The 17,073-nt window shown below is 56.3% G+C and overlaps 1 long non-coding RNA gene across 3 annotated transcripts; it reads right to left on the minus strand.

Annotated features, from left to right (window-relative positions):
• Nucleotides 1-214: 214 nt before the first annotated feature.
• On the minus strand, nucleotides 215-6,180 carry LOC123354479. 3 transcript variants are annotated; one of them, XR_006574765.1, is made up of 3 exons: nucleotides 6,120-6,180; nucleotides 4,577-4,728; nucleotides 215-1,683 (listed from the first exon to the last, which is right to left on the minus strand). It is a non-coding gene; the product is annotated as an uncharacterized LOC123354479 (long non-coding RNA). The 3 variants fall into 3 exon arrangements; XR_006574764.1 differs by having other exon boundaries at nucleotides 4,577-4,969; nucleotides 6,120-6,179; XR_006574763.1 differs by having other exon boundaries at nucleotides 4,577-5,120; nucleotides 6,120-6,144.
• Between the last annotated feature and the right edge of the window lie 10,893 nt (nucleotides 6,181-17,073).

Genomic DNA, 17,073 nt, shown 5'->3' on the forward strand with positions numbered 1-17,073 from the left:
GTACCAATTAACAAAGGTTCAGAAACAACAGATCCAATCAAACTAACGGGATATCCTTATTGCATGAGATCAAAAGTTTAGTTGCAACTAATAGTATTGATGTAATATATCTAGACTTCTGTAAGGCATATCACTTGGTTCAGCACAACATTTTGACTAGAAAACTAGAAAGATATGTAGCAATGAATGAAGCCAAGTCCGTCAGTCTGTGTCCGTGGACCCGCCCCAACTGGGCTGTCCACGTCTATTTATTATAGTTGGTTACATAAATCATTCTATTATACGCATGTACAAACTCAAGCCAACGTCTCGCCCCCTCTCCTGATTGGTGCTTTATGCACTGCGTACTCCAGAGATACACTCCTAATCGGCACTTAATCAGTGTGTCTCCTGACCGGAAGTGTGGGGGTGTGGGAACCACTTCAGCCGCTCTAAATCCGGGGGCGGCATTCCTACCCCCTTAGTGTTTAAGAAGTGTAACGTTCCTACATCCCCTCCTTTTCTGTTTTGTCGACCCATGCCTGATCCGCATGTTTCATGATTCTATGGGCATACATGACGGCTTGGAATATAGGCAGGGGTTTGCGCCGACAGGGTGTAAAACACAGCCCAATTATGTTAGGAATACACTGAGCTAAGCAACAAAAACCAATCAAGCAGGCGATAACAATCAAAGCATATTACAAAACAATTCAAACCCATCCCATGGATGGCAGCCAAAAAGATGTACTCAGCCCAACTAAAAAGGCTGACATTGGCATTACATCCTGATCTCATGGGGGTTAAGCTTCGCCGGCAACGGGTGCGGGTCTCATTAATTTGGGAATCAGTCAACATTGACCTCGTGGGGAGTATCAGTGTGAGTCTGCTTAGGCAACATTGAGCTTCTGAAATATTGGCCGGAATATAATTAAAGGTCCTCTGACCACATGTAAAAAACCAACCCTCTGGTAACATGATGTGCCCGTAATTGCTGGACACATTTTAAAAGCGCGTACAATTCCATTTTGGGGTACCCACCCGCAAACATCCTTTTGGGGGCCTGTGATGTGTGCAATTAACCATCCGTGCACAGGTCAAATTGGCGTGATTGGCTACCCGTGGGGTAAAGAGAAACAAGGCACTTGCAGGTTTCACATAAGTGGCTTGGCCCCATAGGCTCATAAAAGAATATTAAATCTCGGTGGCATTTATAAAATTAAACATCCCCGTTGCATGTGCAGCATCGCCTGGTGCCTTACATACTGGGACCAGGCAGGTGCCCAACAGGCCATGCATCTCAGGGGCCTGCTGTAAACAAAAGGAGGATTAATTGGCAAGAATCGCAAGTCGAGCCCATATATTATAACGCATGCGGCTATGCAATTCGGGTTCGGCCCTAGCCTGTAACACACAAAAACAACACAACAATATGGTAAAAGAATTAGCAATCAAACAAGCAAAGATAGCAACAGTAAAATTCTCGGGGGTAGGCTTGGCCTTGTTATTCTCCAGCGTTTGCTGAGCCTGCTGCGCCAGTCGTTTCACCTGCCCCCAGGTAACCTTTGGTGCCGTCTTTGTGGCTCGGCACACTGGAAAGGTCTCGGTTAGATTCAGATTAAAGTTGGGTATCGGGTTCTTGAGGCTTTGATGCCACGTCATTGTGCCACGGTCGCACATTCTTGGCAGGGACCCACAACGGACCTGTGGGAGTAAGCACAGCGGCATGCCCCCGTCCCCAGGTTCTCAATGGAACGGGGCCATACCAATTAGGGTCTGGGCTCTGCCTATATTTGACAGATGGGCATGGGAGCGGGGTTTCCGTCTTAAATGTCATTCAGTGGCTGTAAAATTCTGAAAGATATTTAAAATATTTAGAATAAACAATACTATCGCTAATTAATTTTGCTTGGCTCCCATGGTTGGCCCATCATCCCCCACTGTTTTGTTTTGCTGTGTCAGGTACTCTTTAAGTGTACGATTGGTCCATTCCACAATGGCTTGACCAGTGGAATTGTATGGAATACCTAAGACGTGGTTAATTTGCCACTGCGTGCAAAAAGCTGCAAATCTGTAAAAAATGTAGGTGGGGCCATTATCGGTGTTTATCTATCGGGGGCGGCCCATAACGGCCACCGCAGCAAAAACATGATTAATCACATATCCGGCCTGTTCGCCCCGTTGGGGGGTGGCCCAAATGTAATAAAAGTAAATATAAATGGTAACATGTAAATATTTCCAGGAAAAAAAAGGGGGATAAAGCGTGACATCCATTTGCCAAATTTGATTAAATAAAAGGCCGCGGGGGTTAACACCCAATTCGGGATAATGAAGAAAACTTGCACAATAATTACAGGTTTAAACAATACGTTGGGCCTGAATTAAAGGGATCTTAAAATGCTTCACAAAAATTTAGCATCTTAATAAAAAAATGCATAACTATTAATGGGATCCAAAAAGAACAGAATGAATTAACTAAAAAAATTAAAGAAAAAAAAACTCTGGCCAGTCAAGGACACGGCTTGCAACTGAAACTTGGCGGACAGCCAAGAAGAAGGGAGGGCTTGGCGAACAGTCAAGAAAAGCAGCAATGAGCGCAACAGAACTCGGCCAGGCATTAACAAAATATATTAGCCAAAAAAAAAAAAAAGGGAAGGATCACCATCTGGGCCCATGAGTCCCCTTGGTGCTGCTGTTTTGACATAAGAGCCCAATTTTAAACATAAATACTTCCCATATAATCACTAGCTATTACCCTGGGAACTATCTAAATGCCATATTTTCCGGCATGGGAACGAGGGAGGATTAGCCCCATCGTGCCCGGGGGCAGGGGTCCAAAAAATTAAATAAAAACCACCACCACCTCCCCGGAGAAAATAAGCTCCCTATCTTTAAAACAAGGAAAAATCATTAAAAAAAACAATCTTTAAAACCTATTATCATAAGCTAATAATCATATGAAATAAAACTGGAATTTGGGGTTCCACACTGCAGGGGTCCCATGGGTTGAATGCAGGCGTTAATCGCTCTAAAATCATGGAGCATTCGCCATTTACCAAATTTTTACTTGATAACAAAAACCGGCGAATTCCAGGGGCTAGTGGATTCTTCCACATGGCCCACCTGGTATTATTCCTCACATAAGTGATACAATGCAAAAAGCTTCTCCTGGGGCAGTGGCCACTATTCCACCCATACAGGGGTACTGGCTAACCATACAAGGGGAAGGGCAATAAACTCAGGCATAAACAGTAAAATGTGAACAGAATGAGTTAACTGAAAAAGGCTGAAGAAAAAAAAACAACCACCACAGTCAAGGACAGCACTTACAACTAAAACTCGGCAAACAGCCAAAAGAAAGGGGGGCTTAACTACACCCAAGCAAAAGCGGCAAAACTTGGCCAGGCACTAACAGCACTGGCCTCAATCATAAATAGTAAAATGTGATCCAGATTTGCTTAACAAGTCTCTTCCCCATAGGGATACAGCAATATCCATGATATAGGGCTTAAGGAGAATCTCCTTTCCCCCTTCTCGCGGAGTCATAGCAATCCATCGGGTGCTTTGTTGAGCAGCCTGCAATCCGCCCACTCCCCAAATGGCTGGCACTTAGGATTTGTCCCAGGTGGATGGCTACTGCCGAGCGGAGATGACTGTAACGTCAGCTCCAGTATCTACCAGTCCCTCAAGGGGGATACTGATAAGCGAGCTTCCTCATTAATTCCCACTGGGCATCAGGATTATCCGCCTGCTCTCGTATAGCGGCGAACTGTCCTGCTCCATACAATTGCTCGGGAGTATAGGCCCCCCCCAATGCCTGCCTCTGTTGTAATGCTTCCTGTTGAAATTCACTATCCCAAATAACATACTGCACGGGGCTTAAAAGCATCCTACAAGGATCCTTCCAATCTTGGGGGAGCATGCTATACCCATTTGCAATCCCTTCTAACATGCCTCGGGTAAAGGTGGATCCCAATCCAGACTCAGTAACCGCTCGTCTCGCCTCTCGGAGAACAGAATAGGGGAGGGCTGTGATCTCCCCTTCAGCCACCCCCTCTGCATTGCCAGGGCGATGTGTCACTGGGAACGCAGCCAATAACTCCCTTATCTCTTCGGAGCTCTGTCCTCCCTCCTCCTTCTCCCTCTGAAACATTGCCTGAAAAGGGGACAGCCGATAATTCGGCTGTGAAGAGCCATCCGTACCCGGACATGCATCATGGCAGTTGGGTACCGCCTCAGGCGGCTTGGGGGGCAAGATCCGAGGGTAAGGAGGGGGGGCCGAAGGCGCGGGGGCGAGAAGGATAGCCCTGGATGACGCTCCAACCCTGATTGAATCCAGAGCCTCCGTACATCGCTGCCAAAGCAGGAGCCACTGCACCGCGGCTCTAGGCTCCGCGTGCAGTGTCGCCCCAATCTTTATCCAATCATCTACTGACAGTGACCCGTGATCCGGGTACCAAGGACATTGGCGATCGATTTCAATTAGTAGCTTTTCTAACTGACCCAGGGAAACTGGCCTGCCAGTCTGTCGTATAATAGCCTGCAGCTCTTTCGCATGAACCTTCTGCGGAGCTGACAATTTCCCCCCCATACTCACGAAACGGGGCTATTCAGCGAGGGTCGATGCATCGGAGGCTATTCCAGACGGTGAGCAGGGGGAATCACGTCGGGGTCACCAGATGTAGCAATGAATGAAGCCAAGTCCGTCAGTCTGTTCCCGTGGACCCGCCCCAACTGGGCTGTCCACGTCTATTTATTATAGTTGGTTACATAAATCATTCTATTATACGCATGTACAAACTCAAGCCAACGTCTCGCCCCCTCTCCTGATTGGTGCTTTATGCACTGCGTACTCCAGAGATACACTCCTAATCGGCACTTAATCAGTGTGTCTCCTGACCGGAAGTGTGGGGGTGTGGGAACCACTTCAGCCGCTCTAAATCCGGGGGCGGCATTCCTACCCCCTTAGTGTTTAAGAAGTGTAACGTTCCTACAAAGATACAAAATAAACACGGCATACATTAAATAGATTACAAACTATTATTGTAAATGGGGAACCATGCTTGAGTAGATTTCTTTCTAGGGGATTCCCACAATGATTGGTTCTTGGCCTTCTGCTATTTAACATTCTTATCAATGACCTGGAAGAGAATATAAAATCATCACCGATAACATTTGTAGTTGCCCCAAAGATCGGGGTTGGTGGTAACTAATGAAGTGTCAGTAGGTTCAGGTTTCTGCACTGGGAGTCTGGGAAGTTTTTCCAGTCCTGGCTAGAGGGTTATTTCCTGTGGAAGAGCTTAGCCTCCTTGTGAATGTTTCAGCCAGCCTATGAGTCATGGCTACTATGACTCACCAGGCCATGGTAGGGCCTGTGACCAGACCACATGACACTAAACTCCATTTTGGTACCTCTATTTTTCCACAAACTGGACTGGGAACTGAGTTTGGAACAAATGGTTCCTGCCATATGGAAAAGCTACATAAGGTGGGGTGTGACATCATCTCTTGGCCTCATTCCGCACACAAGAGAACTCCTGGAAACACCTCAGGAACAAAGACTGAACTGGGGGAAGTGTTGGTCCCAGGATAAAGGGATTTCTAGCTTGTGTATGGAAACTTGGGGGACTGCTTCTATCATCAGTCAGGGTGAGAAATTGCTAATTCAAATTCTATCCATCTAGTATGTTAGCCTTAGTTTGAGGTTTTGGTTATTTAAGTAATCTGCTTTGATCTTTTTGCTACCACTTACGGCTGGGAAATTGGCTGTTGTTGTCTATCTGTCCTTGAATGGCTAAGGTAAAACACTCAGGTAGCTTAGTTGGCTGCACGGTGCCACCTGCTGTCGTGTTGGGTGATAACAGGGCCTGGAGAGGCTGGCTGAATTTCCAGCAAAGCAGTGTGAGAAGGGCCAGCCCAACTTGAGGGTTCGAGGGCACAGCGGTTCCCAGAAGCCCCCCAGACTGCACCCGGGATGACAACCCATCACACCCTAGAGTACACAAGTCTCAGCTGGTTTGTCACATCCTGTCCCCTCCCATTCCACACCCTAGATAGTTCCTGCCTCCCACCCTCCTATACATTTACTGCTCCTCTCCCTCCAAGCAGAACCCACCACCAGCTGTCTAATAATCCTTTACCTGAGCCAGCTCCATTGCAGCCATTTCCTTCCCCCTGGGAGGAGGGGATGATCTGGGGCGAAATGTGGATGTTATTCTGTAGCCTGCCAGGGTGAGAAGGGCAATGTGAGAATTCAGACAGGGTTTCTGTCCTTTCCACATGTCGATTCCCCCCAGCATTGTTCCCTGCCAATGGACATTCTAGGTTCTGCCACACTGTGAAACACAGAGTGACCGTATCCCAGTACAGGCCTAGCCCCCTCCCACCAGGATGTGACCCTCTGACACAGGGTGAAACCCTCCCAGCAGCAGAGTCTCTCTGTTACACTTATGTTTGTGGATGATACCAAGCTGGGAGGAGTTGCAAGTGCTTTGGAGGATTGGATTAAAATTCAAAATGATCAGGACAAACTGGAGAAATGGTCTGAAGTAAATAGGATGAAATTCAATAAGGACAAATCCCAAGTACTTCACTTAGGAAGGAACAAGCAGTTGCACACGTACAAAATGGGAAATGACTCCCTAGGAAGGAGAACTGCAGAAAGGGATCTGGGGGTCACAGTGCATCATAAGCTAAATATGAGTCAACAGTGTTACACTGTTCCAAAAAAAGCAAGACACGAGAAGTAATTCTTCCGCTCTACTCCGCGCTGATTAGGCCTCAACTGGAGTAGTGTGTCCAGTTCTGGAGGCCACATTTCAGGAAAGATGTGGACAAATTGGAGAAAGTCCAGAGAAGAGCAACAAAAATGATTAAAGGTCTAGAAAACATGACCTATGAGGGAAGATTGAAAAAATTGTGTTTGTTTAGTCTGGAGAAGAGAAGACTGAGAGGGGACATGATCACAGTTTGTAAGTACACAAAAGGTTCTTACTAAACGACCTCTCGAGGTCCCTTCCAGTTCTATGATTCTAAGAACCAAAGGCCAGAGAAGAGCAGAATCAAAGGAGTCACTCTGGGGATTCCCCCTGTCACTGTCCCCAAGGCAGCTCTCTCAGGTTAACTAAGTTGTTGGATGCTCCAGCCTTTATCCAGTCTCTCCTGGCAGTGCCCCTTTCATGGGCTGGGCCTAGTTTTAGCTTTTGGGAAGTGTGACCCTGGGGGTGCTGAGACTGGGCCTTCTTGCCGCAGCACATCTTGTTCCTTTCTGTGGCTCCCCAGCGAGTCCCAATGAGTAGATACTCCACATACAGACTGTGAACATAAGAGCGGCCCACTGCATCAGAGCAATGGTCCGTCTAGCTCAGTGGCCAATGCCAGGTGCTTCAGAGGGAATGACCAGAACAGGTAACCATCAAGTGATCGCCCCCGTCACCCATTCCCAGCTTCTGGCAAACAGAGGCTAGAGACACCATCCCTGCCCAGCCTGCCTGTGACACTGGCAGATGAGGTGTTAGCTCTTGCAAAAGCCCCCATGTCTTAACTGAACATGGACAAACACACAGTGGAATCAGTCTGACTCACCTGTATTAGTATTGTTAAAAGAGGTATGAGAATTATAACAATGGGTTTAGACTTTACTGAATGCGTGTGATTTGCTGCCAGGGTTAATATCTGACTAGCTGCATTGTGAGCCTCTGTAAATCACCAGACAGGAGAAAGACTTTACCTAGGTGAAGTGCTGACTGGCAACCAAATGCATTACACCCTGCCTGGCAGGAAAGGTTCATCAACACCAGATAGACTATTATGGGATGTTAAAGACGACACAAGACTGTTGTTGTGCTCTTCACTTCCCTCTGGCTGAGTTTGCAGCTCAGAGCACATGGCAGGAAGGGGATGAAAAACCCCATGCAGAAGGAACTGATTATCTGTATGCTGCTTGGACTCTGGGGGGCAAAGTTCCTAGGCATAAGCAAGAGATCCCCAGCTCCTTATTCTTTAGGACTAACCCAGGCTATGTAGAACTTGCTTATTATAGAAGCTTCTGTTACCTTTTGAAATTTAAGACTAACTCGTCTGCATCTGCTTTAACCTGCCTTAACTTTGTAAACAACTCTGGTTTTAAATAAAATTTAATACAGGTTATTACAGGACTGGCTACAAGTGTTGTCTTTCTTGTGAGATCTAAGATTCAGTTGACCTAAGGAAATGACTGGTCCTTCGGGACTGGCAATAACCTGAACATTGCTGTGATTCGTGGGGTAAGGCAGGGGTTCTCAACCAGGGGTCTGGGGCCCCCTGGGGGGCCGTGAGCAGCTTTCAGGGGGTTGCCAAGCAAGGCCGGCATTAGACTCGCTGAGGCCCAGGACAGAAAGGTGAAGTCCCAGCGCATGGGGCTGAAATCCAGGGCTCACCACTCAGGGCTGAAGCCTAAGCAATGTAGCTTTGTGGGGGCCCCTGTTGCCCTGCTTGCTGCCCCCTAAAGCCAGCCCTGGCTTTTATATGCAGAAAACCAGTTATTGTGGCCCACATGGGCAGTGGAGTTTTTATAGCATGTGTGTGTGTGGGGGGGGGGGGGGGGCTCAGAAAGAAAAAGGTTGAGAACCCCTGGAGGAAGGGACCATCTGTCACAAAGGTGAGCTCACCTGCATGGTGAGATATATGGGATCACCCAAGGGGACTGGCTGTGATTCCATGTTAATGCTGTTACAGAGCCTGAAGCGTTTACATTGGATTCTTGGTTGGAGAAATCTCCATACAGACCTCACACCCAATTTGGGGTTTGTTCCCTGCTTCTCACCAGTCTGTCTGAGGCCGGTGCTCGTGCTCTCCAGTCACTGGGGACAGCGCTACAGAGACTAACGGGCACAACGCCACCAGCAGCAATTGGCAGCAATGCAGAGCAGATTTCACAGGGACACAGTGTGGGCCAAAGGGTCCATGGACTCCACCAAACCCCCGTTCTCCTCCAGGGCACGTCAGCATCCCGGCAACCTTCAAGGGGGGGTCCAGGCTGCCACCCCTCCAGTGATGGATCTGCAGCACAGCATCACCCGCACCCCATGACCCACCTTGTCTCCTCAGACAGAGGTGAGTGACGGAGGGGGCAGAACGGATCCAGGGGGCAGGGAGAGGGATAACAAAACACACCTCCTGGGGTCACCCCTCAGGAAGTGACGGTGACAGGCCTTGTGGTGGCAGTAAAGGGGGAGGGGAGGGAGTGGGAGCAGCACCCTCCAGGGCAATGCTGCCAGTGGGTCTCCCCACCACCTCAGGCAGGGGGCTGACAGGGGGCCATTCCCTGGGCGCCTGTGAAGGGCTATATAAACCCCACGCCGGCACAGAAGGAGTTAAACTGCTGCTTTAGTCTGGACTGGCCTGTCAGGACTGGAGCAGGAGCTAACAGGAGAGACCTACTCTACTCTGGGGGGGGGGGGGGGGGGGGGCAACCCTGGGGAGGGAACAGCCTGTGGAGCATCTCCAGCCCCAGGGAGAGGGCTGGCAGCATTCGGGGCTCTGGCCTTCACTGAGGGAGGGTGGGGATCCTGGAGCTCAAAGGGGGAGCAGGTTAAAACTTGTGCTGGGGACCCACTAAACTCTGAAGGGGACTGAGACGCTCCCAGGGCTCTCAGCAGTAAAAGGGGCCCATAGCCTGATGGGAGCTGTCCACAGGGCTTTCCCCGTTTCTCTTTCATTCCTTTATTTACCCTTGTTTGCCGACAGTCGGCTCTTTTGCTGTTTCACCTGGTGCCCCGAGAAGGACGTGCCCCCGTAGCACCCCTGGGGCAGGGGCCAATGGGACTCTCAGAGCTGCACCCCAGAAGGCCTGAGGCCCAGTGGTTGGGCACCAGTTTGATGGGCTGGATGGCCTCTCCCTGGGGGCTGCCAGCAGCCTGGCACATGGAGTAGACACGGGGTGGCCTGGGGAGCAGGAAGCGGGGCAGCGTCCCAGACAGCACAGCGAGAAGGGAAATGGAGAGGGGACATGGGGCACTGCAGTGAACTCAGCACCCGTCCTGAAGGCCATTGGCATAAAGTCGTCCTCTCCCTGGCCTAGGGGGGTCAGACAGTGACACAGAGATCCCTTGGCAAAGGGTCACTTGGGATTTGCCAGCAGCTCTCCCCTGAGACCTGACAAACCCACCACACCAAACACATCGCTTGGAGGAGGGTCCTGCGAGGTGTCTACAGAAAGCTCATCACTGGTCAAGACTCAGTGACTGAGAGATCAGCGTATGGGTCATACGTACGGAACAAAGCATTGACACGGAACATCTACCTTATAAACTCAACTGTCCAGCCCTGCTCCCTCCCAAACTATCAGTGGAAAACCATCGGGACATCACCAAACAACTGAAACTGGAGTGTGGGGGAGCTGAAGGTGAGGGAGTGTGATGGGGAGTGTGGGGGAGCTGAAGGTGGGGAGCGTGATGGGGAGTGTGGGGGAGCTGAAGGTGGGAGAGTGTGATGGGGAGTGTGGGGGAGCTGAAGGTGGGAGAGTGTGATGGGGAGTGTGGGGGAAACTGGAGTGTGGGGGAGCTGAATGTGGTGTAGTGTGATGGGGAGTGTGGGGGAGCTGAAGGTGGGAGAGTGTGATGGGGAGTGTGGGGGAGCTGAAGGTGGGAGAGTGTGATGGGGAGTGTGGGGGAAACTGGAGTGTGGGGGAGCTGAAGGGGGGGGAGTGTGATGGGGAGTGTGGGGGAGCTGAAGGTGGGAGAGTGTGATGGGGAGTGTGGGGGAAACTGGAGTGTGGGGGAGCTGAAGGTGGGGGAGTGTGATGGGGAGTGTGGGGGAGCTGAAGGGGGGGGAGCGTGATGGGGAGTGTGGGGGAGCTGAAGGGGGGGAGCGTGATGGGGAGTGTGGGGGAGCTGAAGGTGGGGGGAGCGTGATGGGGAGTGTGGGGGAGCTGAAGGTGGGGGGAGCGTGATGGGGAGTGGGGGGGAGCTGAAGGTGGGGGGAGCGTGATGGGGAGTGGGGGGGAGCTGAAGGGGGGGAGCGTGATGGGGAGTGGGGGGGAGCTGAAGGGGGGGAGCGTGATGGGGAGTGTGGGGGAGCTGAAGGGGGGGAGCGTGATGGGGAGTGTGGGGGAGCTGAAGGGGGGGAGCGTGATGGGGAGTGTGGGGGAGCTGAAGGGGGGGGAGCGTGATGGGGAGTGTGGGGGAGCTGAAGGTAACAAATTTAATCATCCCAAATCCAAACTAGGAATAGTTTCAAGGCACATGTTACACGTCTACGGGGTGCAGGGGCAGGCCAGAGTGTATAGGGGAGGGGGCCTGTTTGGAGGAGGGGCAGAGCTGGGGCACGGCTGGACCAGGAGCAGAAGGCCCAGCTGGGGCACAGACCATGTCAGAGATTTCTCTCGCTGGCTCTGTTACCACTGCCCATGGCAAACACTTGAAAGAAGGGGAGGCCGAGCTGCAAATGGTGTCAGGAGGAGGAGAGAGACACTTGAAAGCATGACCATTATTCCAATTCCACCATAACAAAAAGTACAGGAGAGGGGAGCAAAACTTCAGAATCACGCAGCACCTAGGTGGAGAGAGCACTGGACCCAGACTATTCCTGGCTCTGCCACAGGCCTGCTGGGTGACATTGGGTAAGTCATTGCACTTCCCTGTGCCTCTGATTGCAAACTTGTGTGAGACCCAGAACTGCCTATAGCGCTACTAACTCCTCCTGCCAACATTGCTCCGTGCAAAAAGCTAGGAAATTCACGTACTAAAACTTTATGAAAGCAGGATTTAAGGTTGCCCGAAGCTGACTCGTGCCCCTCCAGAAGAGAGATCAGCAAAACTCAAACTTGTAATAATCAGGAAATGCAGGAAAAGTACACACCAATGGAATCCAAATTCTGCAATTCACAAAGGCAGCAAAGCCCTGGGAAAGGCAACTTTCAGAAGCAAACAGAAGGGGACAGAGCTTACCTTTGGCTAAGGCAGAATGTGGTTTTAGGTGAGCTGCGCTGTACAGGAGCTACCGACACCTGTTCTACACTCAGATACTGGGCCTGCTCCCCAGAAACAGCCGCACACTTGGTCAATTGAACAGCCCTTCACCCCTTTTTACAACTCTTTCATCCTTACTCACAGAAGTTCCAGTTAACAGTCTCCATTCACTCACCCATCGTGAAGCACACAGACTGCTCTCACGTCCCATCTCACTGCTGACCATTCCCACGGCAAACAGTCCCGTTTCCTCCTGACAACATGCACCGCTCAGTGCAGAAACGAGACAGACTGGAAGCTCAAGGTACACATGCACCTCTCTCCTTTCATCGCACACATGGGGGACTCAGACACAGATCTTCTCTTATCACAATCACACCTCCACCAAATTGCTTTAACTAACACCTCGACCACTCAGTGCGGTCCTTGCCCCAAAGAGATCACAATCCAAGTAGACAATGGGTAGGAGGAAAACACAGAGGGGCTGTGACTTCCTCCAGGTCACCAAGCAGGTCAGGGACAGAGCCAGGAACAGACCCCCTTAACGCCAGAGCCCCGTCACCTGCAGCTTGGAAAGGTCCCCAGACCCCACTGTATTAGGCTGCAGGAAGAGGTGGTTTCTCCACGGATGCACAGGCTGTCTTGGCAGGCAGCTCAGCTGCAGTCCCTGCACACAGCTGGGGGTGGGTGTCCTGGGTCTGGAGAAGTCAGTGTCCCTGTCCCCCCGCAAACCTTTAAACAGGGACACGGTGCACCAGTGCCAATCAGAGCGCACTAGTGTCAATTCTGTCTATCCTAAGGGTTTACACCAGCGCCTAAAACACCAGGGTGGCAGAGACCTTCAGTGCCCAAAACACCCCTAGAACTGGGCTCTATTTCTAGCTCGGTCACAGACAGCCTGGGAGACCTCGGACACGTCAATGTTTCTCCTCCCAACTTCAGTCTCTGTACCCAGCTGCCACTCACTGGGGTCTCCTCTCTCCAGAGCTGCTCACCACTACAGTCGGTGTGGGTGTCCCCAGAGCTAAGGCAGGTCAGCTCGGGAACAGTCTTACAAGGGGGGCTGGGGAGTCTCTGTCCCTGGAAGTTTTTAAGAACAGGCAGGACAGAGATAATCTACAGACACCGGATCCTGCCTCGGCAGGGGGAGCGGGACAGAGACATGGCAGCGTGAGGCACTAGGCTGCCCTACAATAGATACGTATGAAAACAAATCACACGGAATAAAACCCACCACAACATAACGTCAGGCAATTCAGGGAAAACCAACCCCCCCCACCCACCCCCACACACGGGGCAGGTGTTGATCAGGGATAAGATCCGAGCGGTTCCCATCAGGGTTTGGCCGAGAAGCGGGGGGAAAAGCGGCGCCGTTGGCCCCCAAGGCCCCGTCCCGCGGGGGGGACCCGGGCTCAGGGTCGGTCCGGGCGGGGCCCCGCGCGCGGCCCGTCCCGGCGGCAGCAGCGAAGGCGGGAGAACCGGGCGGCGGGGGCGGGGGGTTGGGATGTTTTATATCCGTGTCTGAGCGTCGGGGGGAAAACGGGTCACAGACTCCGCCCCCGGCAGCGGGGAGACAAACCCCCAGCGCGGGGGGGGGATTTTACGGGACGCTCCAGCGCACGCGGGCAGTGACGGTTCCCCCCCCTCACACGGGCCGCAGGGAGCCCGGGGGGGAGGGGCAGGTGCGAGACACGGACACACACTCACCTCCCCCCCCACGCGGGTTTCCCGCCCCCTCCCCGCTACGGAGGCCGCACCGGGACCGCCCGCCCCGCCCCGCCCCAGCTCCAGCTCCAGCTCCCGGCCTGGCCCAGGGCGGGGGGGGGGGGGGGTCGGGCCCCGCTCGGCTCTTACCGGTTCTGCCGCGCGCCCGGAGCCTCCCGCCGCAGCAGCCGGAAGTGACGCCCCCCGCGGGGTCCGGGTCCGGTGTAAGGACAGAAACAGCCCCCGCTCCGGATTCGCTGCTTGGGCTGCACTGAGCATGCGCAGCCGAACGGAGCCTGCGCAGTAACCGCCGCTGTGGCCGCTGCCCGCTCTCTGCCCTCAGCGCCCCCGGCGCTTCGCTGCCCGCTCCGCTCCTGGGGGGGGCGGTGAAAAGCGCCGGGGGGCAAATCGCAGCGGGGGGGGCGGGGCTGCCAGGGGCTGAGCGGGGCAGAAACTCACTGGCGGGGAGGTCGAGCTGCTGCAGGGGGCGGCGGGGGAGGGGCTGGGGGGGGAGCCGCTGCCAGACCCTGCGCGGGGCCAAACCCCCGTTTGGGGGGGGGGAGGGGGATCAGGGGCCCCTCGGGCCGAGCCCCCCGCTGCGCGCGCAGATCCGGGGGGGGCAGGCGGGGGGGGGCACCGGCTGTCTCGGTTCTGCCGCGTGTCAGCCCGGGGGGGGCGGGTTCCCGGGGCTCCAGGCACCGACCCCCCCCCCGCCTGTCCGAGCCCCGACCCCGCCGCGCCGCTCGGTCTGTGCCAGCGCTGCGGGGCGGCCCCTGCCCCGGCCGGGAGCCCGAGTGCGGGACACACCGGCCAGACCCCCCCGCCCCCCCCGGCTCTGCCTCCCGCCCCGGGACTGCGGGAAAGTGTCAGTGTCCGTGTGAAACCCCCGCAGCCCCTTCCCCTGGTGCAGCGCCGAGCTGCCAACTCCCCCCCCAGCCCGCGTGTCTGCACCCCCCTGCCCCCCATCCCCTGCCCCAGCTCAGAGCCTGCCCCCCTCACTCACCCTCCCCACAGCCTGAAACCCTCCCACCCCCCAACTCCCCCCCCAGCCCGCGTGTCTGCACCCCCCTGCACCCCCATCCCCTGCCCCAGCTCAGAGCCTGCACCCCTCACTCACCCTCCCCACAGCCTGAAACCCTCCCACCCCCCAACTCCCCCCCCAGCCCGCGTGTCTGCACCCCCCTGCACCCCCATCCCCTGCCCCAGCTCAGAGCCTGCCCCCCTCACTCAACCTCCCCATAGCCTGAAACCCTCCCACCCCCCAACTCCCCCCCCAGCCCGCGTGTCTGCACCCCCCTGCCCCCCATCCCCTGCCCCAGCTCAGAGCCTGCACCCCTCACTCACCCTCCCCACAGCCTGCAACCCTCCCACCCCCCAACTCCCCCCCCAGCCCGCGTGTCTGCACCCCCCTGCACCCCCATCCCCTGCCCCAGCTCAGAGCCTGCCCCCCTCACTCAGCTTCCCCATAGCCTGCACCCCTCCCACCCCCCAACTCCCCCCCCGAGCCCGCGTGTCCGCCCCCCCTGCACCCCATCCCCTGCCCCAGCTCAGAGCCTGCCCCCCTCACTCACCCTCCCCATAGCCTGAAACCCTCCCGCCCCCCAACTCCCCCCCCGAGCCCACGTATCCGCACCCCCCCTGCCCCCCATCCCCTGCCCCAGCTATGAGCCTGCCCCCTCACTCACCCTCCCCACAGCCTGCACCCTCCCGCCCCCAACTCCCCCCCCCGAGCCCGCGTGTCCGCACCCCCCTGCCCCCCATCCCCTGCCCCAGCTCAGAGCCTGCCCCCCTCACTCACCCTCCCCATAGCCTGCACCCCCCGCCCCCCAACTCCCTCCCAGAGCTCGCGTGTCTGCACCCCCCTGCACCCCATCCCCTGCCCCAGCTCAGAGCCTGCCCCCCTCACTCAACCTCCCCATAGCCTGCACCCCTCCCGCCCCCCAACTCCCCCCGAGCCCGCGTGTCCGCACCCCCCTGCACCCCCATCCCCTGCCCCAGCTCAGAGCCTGCCCCCCTCACTCAACCTCCCCATAGCCTGCACCCCTCCCGCCCCCCAACTCACCCCCGAGCCTGCGTGTCTGCCCCCCCCCGCACCCCCATCCCCTGCCCCAGCTCAGAGCCTGCCCCCCTCACTCACCCTCCCCATAGCCTGCAACCCTCCCGCCCCCCAACTCCCCCCCGAGCCCGCGTGTCCGCACCCCCCTGCCCCCCATCCCCTGCCCCAGCTCAGAGCCTGCCCCCCTCACTCACCCTCCCCATAGCCTGCAACCCTCCTGCCCCCCAACTCCCCCCCAGAGCCCGCGTGTCCACACCCCCCTGCACCCCATCCCCTGCCCCAGCTCAGAGCCTGCCCCCCTCCCTCAACCTCCCCATAGCCTGCACCCCTCCCGCCCCCCACCTCCCCCCCGAGCCCGTGTGTGCGCACCCCCCTGCCCCCCCATCCCCTGCCCCAGCTCAGAGCCTGCCCCCCTCACTCAACCTCCCCATAGCCTGCACCCCCCCGCCCCCCAACTCCCTCCCAGAGCCCGCGTGTGCGCACCCCCCTGCCCCCCCATCCCCTGCCCCAGCTCAGAGCCTGCCCCCCTCACTCACCCTCCCCATTGCCTGCACCCCTCCTGCCCCCCAACTCCCCCCCGAGCCCTCGTGTCCGCACCCCCTGCACCCCCATCCCCTGCCCCAGCTCAGAGCCTGCCCCCCTCACTCACCCTCCCCACAGCCTGCAACCCTCCCACCCCCCAACTCCCCCCCCAGCCCGCGTGTCCGCACCCCCCTGCACCCCCATCCCCTGCCCCAGCTCAGAGCCTGCCCCCCTCACTCACCCTCCCCATAGCCTGCAACCCTCCCGCCCCCCAACTCCCCCCCCGAGCCCGCGTGTCCGCACCCCCCTGCACCCCCATCCCCTGCCCCAGCTCAGAGCCTGCCCCCCTCACTCACCCTCCCCATAGCCTGCCCCCCTCCCGACCCCCAACTCCCCCCCAGAGCCCGCGTGTCCGCACCCCCCTGCACCCCCATCCCCTGCCCCAGCTCAGAGCCTGCCCCCCTCCCTCAACCTCCCCATAGCCTGCACCCCTCCCGCCCCCCAACTCCCCCCCCGAGCCCACGTGTCTGCCCCCCCTGCCCCCCATCCCCTGCCCCAGCTCAGAGCCTGCCCCCCTCCCTCACCCTCCCCATAGCCTGCCCCCCTCCCCCCCCCCAACTCCCCCCCCGAGCCCGCGTGTCCGCACCCCCTGCACCCCCATCCCCTGCCCCAGCTCAGAGCCTGCCCCCCTCCCTCACCCTCCCCATAGCCTGCCCCCCTCCCGCCCCCCAACTCCCTCCCCGAGCCTGCGTGTGTGCACCCCCCTGCCCCCCATCCCCTGCCCCAGCTCAGAGCCTGCCCCCCTCCCTCACCCTCCCCACAGCCTGCAACCCTCCCACCACCCAACTCCCCCCCCAGCCCGCG

The sequence above is a fragment of the Mauremys mutica genome, chromosome 21, assembly GCF_020497125.1.
Source record: "Mauremys mutica isolate MM-2020 ecotype Southern chromosome 21, ASM2049712v1, whole genome shotgun sequence".
Lineage (NCBI taxonomy): Eukaryota > Metazoa > Chordata > Testudines > Geoemydidae > Mauremys > Mauremys mutica.